We start from the raw sequence: 11,607 nt of genomic DNA, 5'->3' as shown, positions 1-11,607 counted from the left end.
GAACCTAGGCCCTCGGCAATGAAAGCACGGAATCCCAACCACTGGGCCACCAGGGAATTCCCTGGCCTGCTATCTTTGAACTCCTGAAATTAGTTCTGCAACTCAGGCCATTGCATTAGCATTTAAGGCAGAACTTAAGGGCTCACCACATCCCATCACCAGCTCTGTGTTACATATTTCATCCAGAACAGTAAGAGAGGCTGGGAGAGTGGGCACTTGAGCTTTTGCAGCCTCTATTTTAGACAAGGGAGAAGAGGGTTGGGCATAAGAATGGGAGAAAGCAACCTATAGTAACAGCCACATGTTCAGTTGTTAATAAGATCAAGCATTATAAAAAATAAATAACCCTCCTAGACAGGGTTCTTCAGTACTTTGAATTTTTGCCAATTAGTTCTTTTAAATCAGAATCCTGGAATCAGTTTAAAGAGACTGCACAAGACTTCTAGTTAGTGCCTTACCACTCAAGGTGTGGGTCCCCCAACCAGTAGTATTAGCATTTCGGGCCCTACCCCAACCTACCAAGCTGGAGTCTACATTTTAACAGGATCCCAGGATTCCTATATGTATAAAAGCTTGAGAAGCACTGCTGTGGTCCCTGCCCATCAGACGCTTATGTGGGAGGAATCCTAGCTGAAGCCTAAGCCAGGCTGAGGACCTGGAGTCCACTTAGGAGTGCCAGGCCAGAGGACCAACAGGGTAGGTCCATCAGGGGTCTATGCACACTGGGGACTGCTTCCCTCTTTGAGAAAAGTGTGTCTTAAAGGAAGATAGGCATACAAGTTTGTTTGTAAACAGTAAATGTTTCACTATTCATCCATCCAATAATTTGCCTCCTGTATACCCTCAATAGAATGGCAAATTACATCAATATAAGATACAATCCCTGCTCTTAAAGAACTGGTAGGGGAGATGGAGATGTCAACAGACATTGCAGTGTTAAGTGATCTCCTTGATGGTAGGACAGGGGGCCCTGGGAGCAAAAAGAGGGCAACTTTATCAGATGTTGGGAGTGGACATGGGTGGCTTCCTAGAGCAAGTGGTATCATAGCTGAATCCAGCAGAATGAGTAGGATTCAGTCAACAGAAGGGGGAGGAAAGTGGGTGAGGCTAAAGGTGAAGGGACTGTCTCCAGGCCAAGGGCACAGTGTTTACAGAGATTGTTATGTGAAAGAGAACAGGCAAGTTTGGAACCACTAGGGAAAATGAAGGTGGTGGTGAGGGATAGGGCTGGAAAGGAAAGCAGGGTTCAAATCATGGCGGGTCTTGAGGACCATACTAAGAAGTCCTAACTTTAATCCTGAGGCTAACGCAGAAGAGGAACTCTCCTAAGAACTAACCGTCCCTGCCTCCCTGATTGTCTTCCACATCAGTTTTCACAGCTTCCCCTGAGAACTGGAGAGAGAGGGCTTCTAAAGAGGTACCAAACCTAAGGAGCCGTTTGCCCAGCCCCCTGAGGGACGTTGGGCGCGCAGGGCAGTTCTCTGTGTTGGGCCCTGGCAGCAACGGGAGTGGGTAGCCCAGCATCCGTGGGAGGGAGGGAGCACACTCTGACATGCTCTTCAACATGTGTGCCCTTGACAAGGGCAGCAAATGTAGCAATGTTACAGGAGCAAAGGCAGCAGAGGGGAAGTCGGAAGATGCTCCCCGGTGTTGGTGAGCAGACATGAAGCACATTTATGGGACTCCCGGAGAGGGAAGGAAGGAGTAGCTGCAACTGCCCCGCGCAAATAGGGTGGGGGGGGGGGGGGGGAAGGCGAGCAGTTGAAACCCCTCTGCGTAGAGAACTCTAAAACTGCACTGCCATGTCTTGTGAATATTCATGATGTGACACAAGTATTTCTTGACCCTTTCTTTAGGGCTCACCTTTCCCTGGTAATCCGGGGAAAGTGTGTATGGGGAGTGGGGCTGCTGTCCTCCCAGGACCACCGTCCTCCATCTCACGGAGGCTGCTGCCACCAAGCTGGCCTCAGCAGAGGGCTGACGCAGGGAAGCTGTGTGTGTAACAGGCTTTTCTGAAATTTTAGACATAATGAGGAAACTGAAATGCGGGGAGGAAAGAACTGGGCCTACTTTGGTGCCTTTCCCAACACATAGTCATCTACCCACCCCCACTCCACCTTCAGCTACTCACTGATGCAGCAGAAGCCATGACACTGAGATTTTCTTTTTGTTTTTAATTAATTAATTTATTTTATTTACTTTCTTTTTGGCTGCTTTGGGTCTTCGTTGCTGCAGGCAGGTTTTCTCTAGTTGCGGCGAGCGGGGGCTACTCTTCATTGCGGTGCACAGCCTTCTCATTGCGGTGGCTTCTCTTGTTGTGGAGCACGGGCTCTAAGCACGCGGGCTTCAGTAGTTGTGGCACACGGCCTCAGTAGTTGTGGCTCACAGGCTCTAGAGCACAGGCTCTGGAGCGCAGGCTCAGTAGTTGTGGTGCACAGGCTTAGTTGCTCCGCGGCATGTGGGATCTTCCCGGACTAGGGCTCGAGCCCGTGTGCCCTGCATTGGCAGGTGGATTCTTAACCACTGCGCCACCAGGGAAGCCCTGAGATTTTCTTGACTTTGGGCCAAATCAAATTCCCAGGCAGGGCTCCCTCTCCCACTAGGCTCAGCAATAGGAAGGGAATTAGTATAGTGATTTATTCTCTCGTCAAGGGCAAACTCCCAGCCATCAGGGTGTTTTATTTTTCCAGTTCTAACTGCTCGTCTGCCTTCCCTACAAATTCTGGAGCTCCTTGGGTTGGGGACTGTATCTTAATCATCTCTGAATCTCTTCTCAAAGTCTTAACTCCATCCAGAATGAGCCCACTTCCTTTTCAAGCCATTTCCAACCCAAATAGACATTTGAAACCACAAAACCGATACCCTAGATATCACCTCCTACTTATTCCTATGAGGAGAAGTTCCTAAAATGAGCAAACTGCTGCTGAAAGGCGTCCCCATCAACCTCATTATGCGTGTTTATCCCTTAACAGTCTGTCCTTCCTGGGCATGGGTAGTGTTCATGCGGGTAAATGTCACTATTTACCTCGGGTTAAGACCTGCCACCCAGAGAGGATGTTCTCCCTCTGATTGCCAAGCAGTTAAGGGAAGTGCTGGCTGGCGAAACAGGATTCAGCTAATTGCACGTCCCGCGGGGCATTGGATTTTGTGGGCATGTGTTCTGCATATGGGGCAACGAAGCCTATTCTATCACGTGTGCTGATGAAATCTCTACCCAGCCAAAATTCAGGCTGGCAGATGGAAGAAATTCTTAAAGGCTCTATTTCTGGTTTCCAACATTCAAAGAAACAGTGTGCTACCACCTCTTAAAAATAATTGGTTAAGCACCAAGTTATATTCATTGCCACAGTCATAAATAAAGAAGTGCTAGACCACATTATTCACATCTAGAATATTGATAATAATTCTTACATGCAAGAAAAAGGATTACTGATGTTTGGGAGGTTGTCTTTTTTTGCTTTTTTTTTTCCCCTTTCCTTCTGTCCTCAAACCCCACCCGTACCCCCCAGCCAAGAAAAGTCTTGTTGATTAAAGTGAAGAGGCTGATCTTTAAAGTAAAATTAAACTTTACGCTTTTCCGAATCAAGAAATAATCTCAAGACTAAAATAAGAAAGTGCCAAACCAACTTAGCATTTGATTCTGAGGAAGATTCCCCCAAGAAACTTGGATGGCAGAAAATGAAAGGGAAGCCAATTAGCTTGTGTGAAGCCATGCTAACGTTGAACTAGCTTGCTCCAGAAGAAATGCACCCGTTAAGAAGATACACAAAAGTAAGCACGACTGCCATCCAGGCTTCTTCCCGCCTGGTGCACACACACAGCTTCCTGCCCGTTTCCTGCTGGCAAAGCAGGTGAGTGGAGAGCAGGAAAAAACACGCAGAGGTGTTGTAGCTACACACCAACTAGCATTGCTTCCACGGGCCCTCCGGCGTTACAAGACCACGTTCACTGAAAAATGATGGCTCCCATGAATGTTCTCGCGTGTGGGTGTAACCTAAACACAACCCTGCCTAATGAATCACTCTCTGGAGAGCCAGAAGGGGGCTATTCTAGGTATACTGCCGATGTGGATGAGGACGCCTCTCCTCATTTCCTGACAACGGGAGAAGGCTGTGACGACTCCAGTTCCTAGAGAGCCACTGTTAAAATCCTCTTTGGAGTTGAGGGACTAGCTAAAAATATGTTGAGGGGACAGGATGAGTTTGCCTTTTTGTTCTTGTTGTTGTTGTTTCAACTAGGGTTTTTTGGCCTCTTGTGGAAAATGGGTTACTAATGTCCACTACTGTTCTGATTAGAGGGCAGCTCTTTTGCTTTTCACAAGACTGATGTCAAGCAAAAAAGAAGGGCAAGTTTGCAACCTGCCTGAGTAAGGATGGCTCTGCTGCCACGAAGAGCACGTCTTTCTAACTGATGGCACTGGAGAGTTGAAACCTAGTCTAAGGACGACAACACAGGGGAAGGTGACTGAGCAGGAACTCAGGGGATCCGGGTTCCAATCCCACCTCTGCCCCCAGCTACCTGTGGACATGTAGGGCTTTCCTGGGGCCTCAGTTTCCTCCCCTGTAAAATGAGCACGAGAATTCTAAGTTAGAAACTACATTGATGAACCTTAAAGACAGTGTGCTAAGTAAAATAATCCAATCACAAAAGGGCGAATGCTGTATGATTCCACTTTTATGAGTCACCTAGGCTAATCAGATTCATAGAGACCGAAAGCAGAATGATGGTTGCCAGTGTCTGGAGGGAGGTGGACTGGAGAGTTGTTGTTTGATGGGTACAGAGCTTCAGTTTGGGAGGATAAAAGAAGTTCCGGAGGTGGATGGTGGTGATGGTTGCACAGCAGTATGCGTGTTTAGGATCACTGAGCCACACAGCTAAAAATGGTTAAAGTGGTACATTTTGTGTTATGTATATTTTGCCACAATTTAAAAGAATAAGAAAGAAACGAAGCAATTATTCACAGCATTAGTGCACAATAGCAGGGGTTCTCAAACTCAAACATCCACATGCCCAGGCAAATTGTGTAAATGAACGAGTGAGCCCTGTGACTTGCAGGATGCACATCACGCTGGAGGGGGCAGCAGCCCCCCAGCCCAGCCCAGCCCAGACCGGCCGTGTAGGAATGTGGGTAGATTTTTCAAGAAGAGTGAAAATTCTGGATATTTAGGTGAAATCTCTGAATTCTTCAAATTGGTAACTAACCTAAAAAAATTTTTTAAACCCACAAAACTGTGAGACAAATTCGATTCTGCTTGCAGGTCTCTAATTTTCTCCCTCCGTGTAGATAGCCCATCTGTATCATCTGGTTTCCTTTCTTCTTTGCATCCCACTCCCCGCTTCCCCCTCAATAACACATTGTGGCCAAGACAAGCTGTATCTGGATAAGTCCCTTGACTTTCCACTGTGTGCCCATGGAAACCCAAGCAGAATATGCCAGAACAGGCAGGATATACTCCACCTGTAACAGGCGGGTACGCTGGCGTCAACATTGTGGTGGTTCTAACAGGGTCCATCAGAGATGTGGGGGGCACTTATGTGCATATTCTAGCTCCAAACTCCACTAACCCTATCATTTTTTTTTTTTTTTTTACTTTCCTTAATGGAGATCTAGTGAAATAGTCCCTGACTCTCTCATCACACTTGATGCCTTCCATCTTTCCATTTCTGTTTTGAAACTGATCAACTTCTTCGCTATATCTGGTGTCCATTCTCATTACCATATTCAGAAGTCAGATGATATCATGCATATTTCTTGATTTTTGACGACTGTGGAAAATATCAATACATCCCAGTACATGAGACCTCAGGATAAAAGGGATTTTATGTTATCAGAGTAGTAACAGCCACGTAGATGCTAGAGGTTGCCTGTACTGTATTTCACTTAGAAGCCCGATATTGCAACTTGGCAGAAGAACATAGGCAGTTTTCCACGTTTCCTAGCAGCTTTATTTAAAGGTGGGACATTGCTTGCAAAAGTAGGCCATTTGGAGAGGTGTAGGGAATACATCACTAATCACCTGCCAGTCTATTTCTTGCTTATACCAAAACTGGTAGCAAAAAAAAGGAGAAATCTGGGCATTTCCTTAGGCGAGGTTTTCTACAATTAATTCTCAGTGACAGCACAGATGTCTCCCGCTTGTGAGAAGCCATCAAAATGTTCTTTTGATGTGATATGCTCTCCCAAAGTGGGGAAGCAGAAGTATTGCTTAGATGAACAGATCTGCATTCTCAGCAAATCCAGCTGGTGATGGGAAGGTTGTGGCTCTGTATTCAGTGAGCCTTTCTGCCTGTCTACTCCTGTGGTCCAGCATGGCCTTATGCCCAGTGATTCCTCATTCAGCTGGCAATTTTTTCCAGATAACTTCAGTTTGCCTCTTTGAGAGCAGTGGCAATTTCCTTCCTAACAGTGTATCATTTTGTTGACATTTATGAAGCGCTTACTATGTACCAGGCCCTGTACTAGGAGCTGGGATATAATGATGATCTAGTGGGAGAAGCAGAGTCATAAACAGAGTTAACTTGTCCGGAGTCTGTGTGCATGGATGCTGCTTTGGTGCTCTGCCCAGGTCCCCTTCCCTTGCCCAGTGTACCCACCCCTGCTGTGTGGGTTGGCTGCCAAAGGCTCATGGGTACCACTCTCCTCCTGAGAGCTGTCCTCAGCTGATGGGGGCTGCTTCTCCTGATCAGTCAGACCCACCCAGGGTAGCCCACAGCCAAAGACTAACTGATCTGGAAAAACAAAAGGCCAGCCCTGTGACATCAAGAAGACACCTCTATGATGTTAATTGTGTTCCAGAGGGCTCCACTTCCCACCCATCCACCTTGAATCAGGCCAGGGCTTGATTGTACCTGAGACCACAAGAGCTTAAGTTCCATGTGGCTCTTTCCCCTTATCCTGCTTCAGACCCTTACAGGTTTTCTGAAGAGCACTTCTGCAATAAGTCACAGGCCTCAGACTCTGCTTCTAGGAAGCCCAATCTGTGACAGGGTTATGAAGACGATGTTTTATAGGAATCGTCATGAAATGTTATACCTTTCTTTGCCTTTTTAAGCAAAGAATCTGAGCATATAATTTTTCAGGAGAAAATATTTGCGAATCACATATCTGATAAGGGGTTAATATCCAAAATATATAAAGAACTCATAGAACCCAACAGCAAAAAAACAAAACCAATATGACTAAAAAATGGGCAGAGGGTCTGAATAGATATTTTTCCAAAGAAGACATACAGATGGCCAACAAACACATGAAAAGATGCTCAACATCACTAACCATCAGGGAAATGCAAATCAAAACCACAACGAAATATAACTTCACACCTGTTAAAATGGCTATTATCAAAAAGACAAGCAATAACAAGTGTTGGCAAGGATGTGGAGAAAAGGGAATCCTTGTGCACTATTGGTGGGAATGTAAATAAATGCAGCGACTATGGAAAACAGTGTGGAGATTCCTCAAAAAATTAAAAATAGAGCTACCATATGATCCAGCAATCCACCTCTAGGTATTTATCTGAAGAAACAAAAACACTAATTTGGAAAGATACATGCACCCCTATGTTCATTGCAGCATTATTTACAATAGCCAAGATATGGAAACAACCTACATCTCCATTGGTGGATGACTGGATAAAGAAAATGTGGTATATATATATACAATGGAGTACTATTCGGCCATAAAAAAGAATGAAATCTTGCCATCTGCAACAACATGGATGGACCTAGAAGGCATTATGCTAAGTGAAATAACTCAGACAGAGAAAGACAAATACAGTATTATCTCACTTATATGTAGAATTTTAAAAACAAAACAAAAAAAAAAGTTCATAAATATAGAGAACCGATTGGTCATTACCAGAGTTGTGTGTGTTTGTGGGTGCATGGTGGGCAGAATGGGTGAAGAGGGTCAAAAGGTACAATTTCCAGTTATAAAATAAATATCATGGGCATGGTAACTATAGTTAATAATACTATACTGCATATTTGAAAGTTGCTAAGAGAGTAGTTTTTAAAAGCACTCATCACAGGAAAAAAATTTTTTTTATAACTATATAGGAACAGACTTATTGTGGTGGTCATTTCACAATATACACAAATATTGATCATTATGTTGTACACCTGAAATTAATATATGTTAAATTATGCCTCAGTAAAATATATATAAGTATAATTTTGCATATTTTGGAATGACTTCCCCTTTTGTTTCCTCCTCAGTAAAATGAGGACATTGAATGAGATGCTCTCTCTGCGAAATCTTATGTGTCTTTGACTTTGTAACCACGAGCATCACTTTGGGGTTGAAGTGGAAAGAGACAGACCTGAGTTCAAATTCTGACCCCACATCTAACAGCTGAGGGTCCTTGCAAGCTGCTTGGCCTTGCTGAGCAGGCCGTCCTTCATCTGCTGAATGGGAAGTGATATCTATCTCAGCATTGTTGTGAGGACTAATGAAATAATCTATACTGAAACACATGGTACAGCACCTAGCAATAAGTCATACTGTTATTATTACTAATATTTTACTTCTCTAGTAAAATAGGGACACCTAAATAGGCCTATAAGACAGCTTGCCCTACACTACATGGTCCCAGACTGCTGTGCTCTCTGAGTTGTTGGATTTGTTTGTTTTTCCTCTGCCTTCAGGCTGTCAACTATCTTGAGCAATTTTTTCCTGCATTTGGATTTTCTGACTAATCTGCTATAGATTGGAGAAACCCTCTAACCAGACTTATTAGAATTGACTGGGTTATTATTATTATTTTATTGAATTTCTTGGCCTGTCTGACTCGTCTCACGGTTAGTTGTAGATGGGCAGCTTTCAACTAGATTGTGGCCTCTTAGAGCTCGAGGACGACGTCTTAATCATCAGTCTCTAACACCTAGTCTAGTGCCAGCAGAACCAATAAATGGGATCTAATAAATTCAAGTTGGAATACACTCTTAATAAGGATTGAAAATAAAATGTAAGTAAAGAGGCTCAAAGTGAGGGCTTAAACCTCTGCTACAAAGTCAAGTCCATAAATTTTTGTTCTGGATAGTTGAGACTTCTAGGTAAAAGATTTTGAGATTGAAAAAGGTTTTATTACATAAGTGGACACTGTAAGGGGAAAGGAGAGGGTGAATTTTATCTTCCAATTAATGTTAATAGGAGGACTAAAATTCTGAATGTTAAAATTCTGCTTTTCTTTTCCACAATCCCCATGATGGGCACAGTGTCTTAATACTATGGGTTTTGCAAACAATAGAGAAACCCAAGGGAAAAGCCACATGGTGTTTGTCCCCTGTAGCTCCTAATCATCCTCCTGTCATTCTCCTTTGATGTCTTCCTTGTCTGTTTCCCTAAATGACACAGATACTCCCGGCCTGTTTCTGGGCAGAGTTGTTTCTTGCTCTTGGAGAGTCGGACAGGAGCCAGATGAGAGAGAGCTAGGATGCTTAATCAGCTGTCTTTACTGCTCAGGCCATCAGGCAGGGATGGGAGGAGAGATAGCCCCTCTGAGATCAAATTCTACGAAGTGCTGCAGTGGTACATTTTGTTCACACAACAATTAAACTGGTTAAACACTGCCTGACCCTGGGATTGCTGGCTGGGGGCCCGGGTTTGGGCTTCTTATTTGTCTAACAGGAGCCTACAAAGCAAGAGTCCTTCTGGGCTGCCTTTAGGCCTAGTAAGGAGGTATATTTCTTCCTTATCTTAAAGGCCCAGCAGCTTCTGTGCAAAACTCATCTGGCCATAGCTCAGTGGAAATTGGAGCATCTCCTCTCAGAATCATTACCACACAGCTTCCCCAGATCCAGTGGTCCTCAGCCTGGCAGCCCATCAGAATCATCCGGGGACCTTTTAAGTGCTGTCTGGTGCCCAGGCTGTCCCCCAGTCCAGCAACCTCAGAATCTCTGGGGGAGGGACACAGGCATCAGTACAGCCAAGGTTGGAAATGAACTGCCTTGAGTGAAGACCACTGCAGAGAAGGTTAAAAGATTTCAAATGATTGAGCTCAGAGAAGAGGAAAGAGTGTGACCTTAAGATTCGTGAAGGCCCCAGTGATGTAGTAGAAGAAACTTCTACATGGTATCAACTCATGTGGCTTGGGCTCTGGTGCTGCCACCTACTACCTCTAGATCTTGGGAAAGTAACTCTGGGTTTCCATTTTCTCATCTACAAAATGGGTTTTGTGTGGTAGATAATACATAGAAAATACCTGTACATAACAGGTATTCAAAAAATAGTAGTTACTAGACTCACAGACTTAGAAAAAAAACTTATGTTTACCAAAGGGGAAAGGCGGTGGGGGGAGCATAAATTAGAAGTTTGGGATTAACATATACACACTACTATATACAAAATAGATAATCAACAAGGAGCTACTGTATAGCACAGGGAACTCTACTGAATATTGTGCAATAACCTATATGGGAAAAGAATCTGAAAAAGAATGGATATATATATGTGTATATGTGTATATCTATGTGAATCACTTTGCTGTACACTTGAAACTAACACAACATTGTAAATCAACTATACTCTAATATAAAATAAAAATTGAATTAAGAAAATAAAAGGAGACAATAAGAGGATATATATTTTTTAAAAAGTAGTAGTTACTATTAACACAGGCAGTGCTTCCTTAGCCAGATTGAGAACGCTTTTCTTGGTTGTCTTTTCTCCACTTGCAAGCCTTTCCCCATTTAAGTTGGGAAGTAGGATTAGAAGAAATTTAAATTGTTAAAGTTGCTATTCTAGATGACTTCTTTTTGGCTATATACTTTTTTACATTAGTTTCCAATCGAACTACTTAACAAAGTCTTTTCATATGTTCATAGGCAGTTATGCTTTCATGGCATGACAGGTAATTAATTTTCACAGTTCATTTAAATGACAGAAAAATAAACCTATGTGGAGGCTACAGAAATTGTGGTTGGACTTTTCCTTGCTTTTCTGGTCCTGGTTATACCCTCTTTTAGTCAATCACATACCCACGAAAGCTACCTTCATAGCATTCCACTCAAAGGATGTGAAGTTAATATAAATACCACCTGCTAAGTTTGCTGTGAAACCTTTAACCAAAATTAGTTTAACTCAGGGTGTCTTCTGGGTTTGTTTTTTTTAATTCTGAGGATTGTGTTTCAACAATTGAGAGGTATATTTCCTAATTTTGAAACGCTATATGGAATTGCACAGTTGTAATTTCCTCAGATGTATACACAGTCCCATGAAGTTTTCAGAGGACACTTTTGTATAAATTAAGATGCTAGAATTAAGCATGGTCTGTGGTCACGCACAAAATTTGGTACTCATCTAAACTTAGTGGCATAAGTAACATTAATTAAAATCTTATTATATGCCTGGAACTGTGCTAAGTATTTTACATGCATTATCTCATTTAATTCTTTCAGCAACCCTGTGAAATAATAATAAATATATATTATATTATTATAACTATATATATATATATATTATATTATTATAACAATCCTGATTTTACAGCTAAAGACATTGAGACCCAGAAAGTTGATTTATTCAAGATCAAGTGGAGAACTGGGATATAAACCCATATCCATCTGATGCTAAAGCCTTCACTTTAAAAAAAAAAAGCTTTATTGAGATAT

Source organism: Balaenoptera musculus, chromosome 1 (genome assembly GCF_009873245.2).
Source record: "Balaenoptera musculus isolate JJ_BM4_2016_0621 chromosome 1, mBalMus1.pri.v3, whole genome shotgun sequence".
NCBI lineage: Eukaryota > Metazoa > Chordata > Mammalia > Artiodactyla > Balaenopteridae > Balaenoptera > Balaenoptera musculus.
The sequence above is the reverse complement of the archived record's forward strand: the minus strand, read 5'-3'. Positions refer to the sequence as shown.